Source organism: Dasypus novemcinctus, chromosome 14 (assembly GCF_030445035.2).
Source record: "Dasypus novemcinctus isolate mDasNov1 chromosome 14, mDasNov1.1.hap2, whole genome shotgun sequence".
NCBI lineage: Eukaryota > Metazoa > Chordata > Mammalia > Cingulata > Dasypodidae > Dasypus > Dasypus novemcinctus.
The window spans coordinates 5,594,892-5,600,891 of record NC_080686.1 but is presented as its reverse complement, the minus strand read 5'-3'; positions in this window follow the sequence as shown (position 1 = coordinate 5,600,891).

The window sequence follows — 6,000 nt, the reverse complement described above, 5'->3', positions numbered from 1 at the left end:
ACAAGCTTATAAGGCAATCAACTCTGTTCCAGCAAATGCCCACCCCCTTTCACAACTCTTTGGGCTCCCTACTATCTACATGACAATGTATCTCTGGGCTAGTGAAGGCTGATATAATTAATCCACTGGTATGAGAGAAAAACATGGCAACATTGGTGTTCTGTTTTATTTCCATGCTAAATCTAATTGGAATTCTTTAACCAAGATATTAAAATTAGTACAAAAATTTTATCAAGGTTTAAAAAGAAATTTTCAGTTTTAAATCAATAGTTTACTCCTGAACTTCAAGTCTCACTATAGTCTTACAGTAATTATCCAAAAATGTGTGCTAATGGTCTGCCTAACTGCTTCTCAAGTTATTTTAGCTGATTGCTGATAACTGATAGGAATGTTTCCGAGCACAGGCTTTCGTGTTGCAGGCAGCATGGATTCCAGAGAAAATCTTGAAAGGTACAATCTAAAATGTGCTATATAACAGAGGATTTAAAAGCAGCTATACTAAGAAACTAAAAATTATGAGTTAATTGTAAACTGTATGTTTCTGTTACTGTGTTGTGATTGTTCTGTGTTTGTCTGTTCATTCAATGTCAGTGTATAGTTTGATACCTCCGGATGGTAAATATAAATTAATAAAAATTTTTAAAAGAGCTCTATACAAATGGCCAAAAATTAAATAAGCGCTTATATTAATACTTAAGTTTATTATATCAATACATGAACTTAAATGTTAATAAAATATCTACAATAATAGAAATCGTAAGTCTTGATTGACAAGATTAACTGTACGTCTTCATAAAAGGTTGTTCTTGCCCAGATTAAAATGAATAACTTATTTTTCTTCACAGGATAATATAAAGAATGTAAAGCTTAAATGAATATTAAAAAAGGTTAAAAGTTTGTGAAAATGCTAACTGAAATGTAATAAGTTTTGCAAAAAGGCGTATTATGTCCTAAAGTAAAATACCTAATTTTTCATGAACTCTTGAAACTTAATTTGCAGATGGCAAGCTGTAAAAGGTATTGTGATAACTTTAAGTAAGGGAATGTGTTCTATAAAAATAAAATTTGTCTTCAATAGTCTATATGGTTATAAATAATTATAAGAGGTTTAATGAAGCATTGTTTACATTAAAGTATTAAATGGCTAATTCCAAAAGGTCATTCTAAATATATATAAAACTGAATTGATGATGATAATAATAAAAGGTAATTTTATAACAGGAAAGATTGGCAGCAACCAGCCTCCCCTGCCAACTTACTTCTAGGAAACTGTTTCTAATATTGCATGCTACTAAGTATTTAAAGAAAAGTTCATTATTTTAACAAGCTTGTTTAATGTTCACAGTATTGTTATAAGAGGTTTGCTTGATAACTTTGATGTAGGCTATATGGAATGTGTTTTTATTATTAAGGAAACAGAAAATAATTTTGTCCTGAAATAAAATAATTGACTATTGGAAAAAGTAGAGTATAGGACGAAACCTGAGTGAATGCTAAAACTGCAGAAGATTAATGGACAAAGAATTTTTACAGTTAAAGTTAAATGAAATTTAATGGGTCTATCTATAAAATTTTACAGGCTTTGGTGTCGGGTAGTATGCTGATGCAAAGTTGAAAATTTTTGTTCTTTCTCAAGGCCTCTCACCATTAATCTGTTTTGATAAAAGTTCTTATCCTCAGTCAGTATACAAAGAAAGTCTATCTAATGTTTCTTGTGCTTATCGTTTCCTTTCCTCGGTGTTCCAAGAAAGAAAGCCTTATCTCTTAAAGGAACATAACGTTCAAAACTGCTTTCTCAAGACCTAATCCTGAACAGTGGCCTTTTGTTCCAAACTAATTATAAGAGATTTGTTCTTTTACCTTGAAAGAAAAATTAAAGTAATAATTAAGTTCATTTAATATGTTATAAGCTAAATAAAGGTGTTTTACAGTGTTATAAAATTAACAACTTTTTCTTCCCTTAAACCCTCTATTAATTAAAGTCGTATGGATAAAAGGTTTCTATGAATGTTTAAAAGTGTATAAAGTTACCAATATTTCAGCATAATATTAAAGAAAAGTACAATATGGTTAATTATAGTTTTAATTATTATAAAAGAGATATGTCACAAAAACAACCCCTTACCATAGATTAAAGTAACAACACTAGTGTGCAGCAATCCCAAATACTGCTAGTTTGTTGCAAAAAGTTAAAGTCCAGCTGTATTGCTATCACTTTGTTTTAAAACTTGCTGAGACTCTCTTTAGTGTCTTACACAAATCAAGCCAACTGCATTCCTTTATCTGTAAAGAACCCAACAATAAACTTTTGCAGTGCTTTTCAAGGCTATGTGCATAGCCCAACCATCTTGTACAGTATTTACTGATAGTAATAGTAATGAAAATGCAGCATAAAAAAAAAAAACAGCATGTGTTACTTTCCAAAAAGAACAGGTTTAGCCAACTCCCTTATTCATCTGCTCAATGCACAGAGCTTTGAGCCATCATTAAAGTTTTACAAATGTTTTAAGAGTCCTTGAATATTGTCTCTGATTCTGAATATGTATGCCTTACTGACAAGCACACCACTGCCCTTTTCTCCGAAAACCCCCGTGCTCAAATTCTTCTAAAAATCTTCCACGGGACCTTTGACTGCCACTACCCCCCCACACACAAGTTGCTCCAGGGCCTCACAAGGCTCCCCCTCTCCCCACTATACCACCCTTTCCCTGGCTCCAAGCCTCTCTCCAACTCCACTACTGTCTTCACGGACGCCTCTAAGACCAAGTTTACTTATATTGCCTACTCTCCCAGCCGTGACTTGCCAACTGTTTACTGCCAAACCCATCCCGGATCGGTTCAGGTTGGCGAGCTACTAGCCATCCTCACTGCCTTCCAACACCACGGCAATGAGCCCGTCAACATCTTCACTGATAGTACGCCCTGCAAGTTTGTTCAGTTATTGCCCACGCTGTTTTCTTTCCACGTGACACGCCCATTGATCAAGCACTCCGTGCCTTGCAGCGAGAGCTCAAGCTCCGCACACAGCCATGGTACATTTCTCATATTCGCAGCCATTCAGGGCTGCCCGGGCCTCTAGCCATGGGTAATTCTGCTGCCGACCAAACCATCTCCACCCATACAATAGCCACTGTCGGAGACTTGGTCAATCAAGCCAAACTTCTCCATTCTAAGTTCCACTTTTCAGCGGCCTCACTTCAACGTCTTTTGCTGGGCCTCCCCAAGGAAACGTGCAAGCATTTGGTGCACGCCTGTAAAACATGCGCCCCCTTCTTGCTGCTTGGACCGTTGCAGCCACAAGGGGTCAACTCCCGCGGCCTCAAGCCAAACTCCCGATGGCAAATAGACGTCACCCATGTGCCATCATTTGGGCGCCTCAAGTATGTCCATGTCACAGTCGACACCTTTTCTCACCTTTGCTACGCTGTCCCCTTACCAGGGGAAACAGCCAAGCATTGCATTAAAGCATTGCAGCAAGCCATCTTATTCATGGAGGTTCCTTGGGATGTTAAAACCAATAATAGGCCTAGGTATCGCAGCTCATTCGCTGCATTTCTCCAGCTCTACAACATTACTCACCACTTCGGCATTCCATACAACCCCCAGGGGCAGGCTATAGTAGAATGCATCCACCGCCAGCTCAAAGTGCAAATTCAATAAGAGAAGGATCTACGCCCACATAGTCAACCAGGCGACATTATCACTGCCTGCCTCATTCACATAAACCTCCTCTCCTTTGATAAAAACGGTCTTTCCCCCCTCCATAGGCATTGGGGCCCCTCCTACGCACCAACAGTTGCCCCGATGGTGTTTTGGAAGGACCCAGAAACAAACAATTGGCAGGGACCCAGTCCCCTTCTCACCCAAGGCAGAGGGTTTGCTCGTGTCTTTCCAGAAAATGCCTCCCAGCCGCTCTGGATCCCCGGGAAAAATGTCAAACCCGCCACCGGCCAGCAGCAGGTTCCAACGACGGATGATGAGAGCACTCGCCCATCGGATGGAGAGACTAAATATGGCTGCGAATCCAGCTCATGACACCCTCCTCCTTGGACAGCTAGTACAGCTTGCTGTCCGCGCCTTAGCTTCAAACAAAAAACCTAAAAATCTACACTCTCTCCTGCTTTTCATGTGGGCTCTGCTCCCCTCCACTACGGACCAGGCTAGTATAAGCCATCAGCCCTTTAACTGGACACTCTCTCTTTAGCAGCAGGAAAAGCTCCTCACTAATAACATTACTGCGGGTGCTCCCTCCTTCACAGTGCACATATGTAATCTTGCCAACCTTCCTGTCATCAGTTCCCTCGTAGACGTTACACACAAGACTCACCGGTGTTGGTACAGCTCACTTACAGGCCTTGATGGCCCCTATAATCAGGAAGTCTCAGGCTTCTATATTTGTCCTTCCACGGCCAGAGGCTGCTATGACCCAGCGCACTATTACTGCCCTTCCTGGGGGTGCAAAACCATGGCCCACGGATGGTCGGGAGCTCCCAATAGGGACCCCTACCTCTCCCTTTCTTTTAAGGATAAAAGTCACAGGAGCAGCATTAAGCCCTACTGGAGCAGCATTACACTCACTGTCAAAAACCCTAAAAATGCAGGCTGGCTACAGGGCCGCACCTGGGGAGCCCGACTTTACATGAGCAACTATGATTACGGTGCCTTTTTCATTATAAAGAAAAATTCAATCCGCACACAATCTGCCGCCGTGGGCCCAAATCAAGTTCTCAATCCTCCCCACACACGGCCTCCCCCTCCTCCCTCTGTTTCTCCTTCTCCTCCCGCTACCACCTTAAATCCTTCCATCACTAGGTATCCTCCCCACCGCCAAACCCTGCCACCCCCCAACCCTCTTGTAGCCCTCCTCAACGCATCATTTATCTCCTTAAACTTATCCCAGCCCAACCTTACACAACGTTGCTGGCTCTGCTTCTCCGCCGTGGCTCCCTTCTATGAAGCCATAGCTACCAACGGCGCCTATCGCGCCTCCCCAGACTCCACCGGTACCTCTTGCAATTGGAACCAAAAAAAAAGAGGACTCACCCTCCGATCAGTTTCCCAGACTGGACTCTGTATAATAAAAATCAGCGGCAAAGTTCTCCCCTCCATGCGGTCCCTCTGCAGCCTAACTCACACCCCTAATGCAGCCGCCAAGTTCCTAATTCCCCCTAATAACACCAAATGGCTATGTTCTTCCTCCGGCCTCACTCCATGTCTCAATGTTCAAACCCTTAACTCCACCAGCGACACCTGTGTGCTCATACTCTTTGCCCCCCACGTTCTCTTTTATACTGATAACCAATTCTTTGACTCCTGGCAGCACTTCAGCTCCCCGCAGCATGAGCAGAAACAGGAAGTCTTCACCGCCATCACAATTGCCACCCTTCTAGGTCTTGCCGGCGCAGCCACTGGAGCTGCAGCTCTCAGCCTCCAAGATAATTCCTTTTCAACCCTTAGGCAAGCTGTCGATGCAGACATCGCCCGCCTTGAGACTTCCATGGCCCACCTTGAAACATCTCTCAACTCCCTGTCCGAGGTCGTTCTCCAAAACCACAGGGGCCTAGACCTCCTCCTCCTAAAAGAGGGGGGCTCTGCGCAGCGTTAGGAGAAAAATGCTGCTTCTATGCTAACCACTCTGGCCTCATTCGAGATAACCTCGCACAAGTTAGGGAGGGCCTCCGCAAGAGAAAGCAGGAACGTGAAGCCGGATGGTCTTTCTCTTGGGGGCTGCCCAATGGAATCCTTTCTTACTTTCTCCCCTTTCTAGGCCCACTCCTCACCCTTGTCCTCCTATTAGCCCTAGGACCCTGGATCATCAGGTGAGTTGTCCGGCTTGTCAAAAGTCAAGTTAACTTTGTCCTTAGTAAGCCCATCCAGGTCCGGTACCAGCGAATCCGCACCACCGACAAAGACGCACCAGGAGTCTCCATTAATTGCCGTCCTCCCCAAATGGCCAGCCGCCTCTCAACACACCCAAGCCCCAGCTCCCCTGCCCTTACC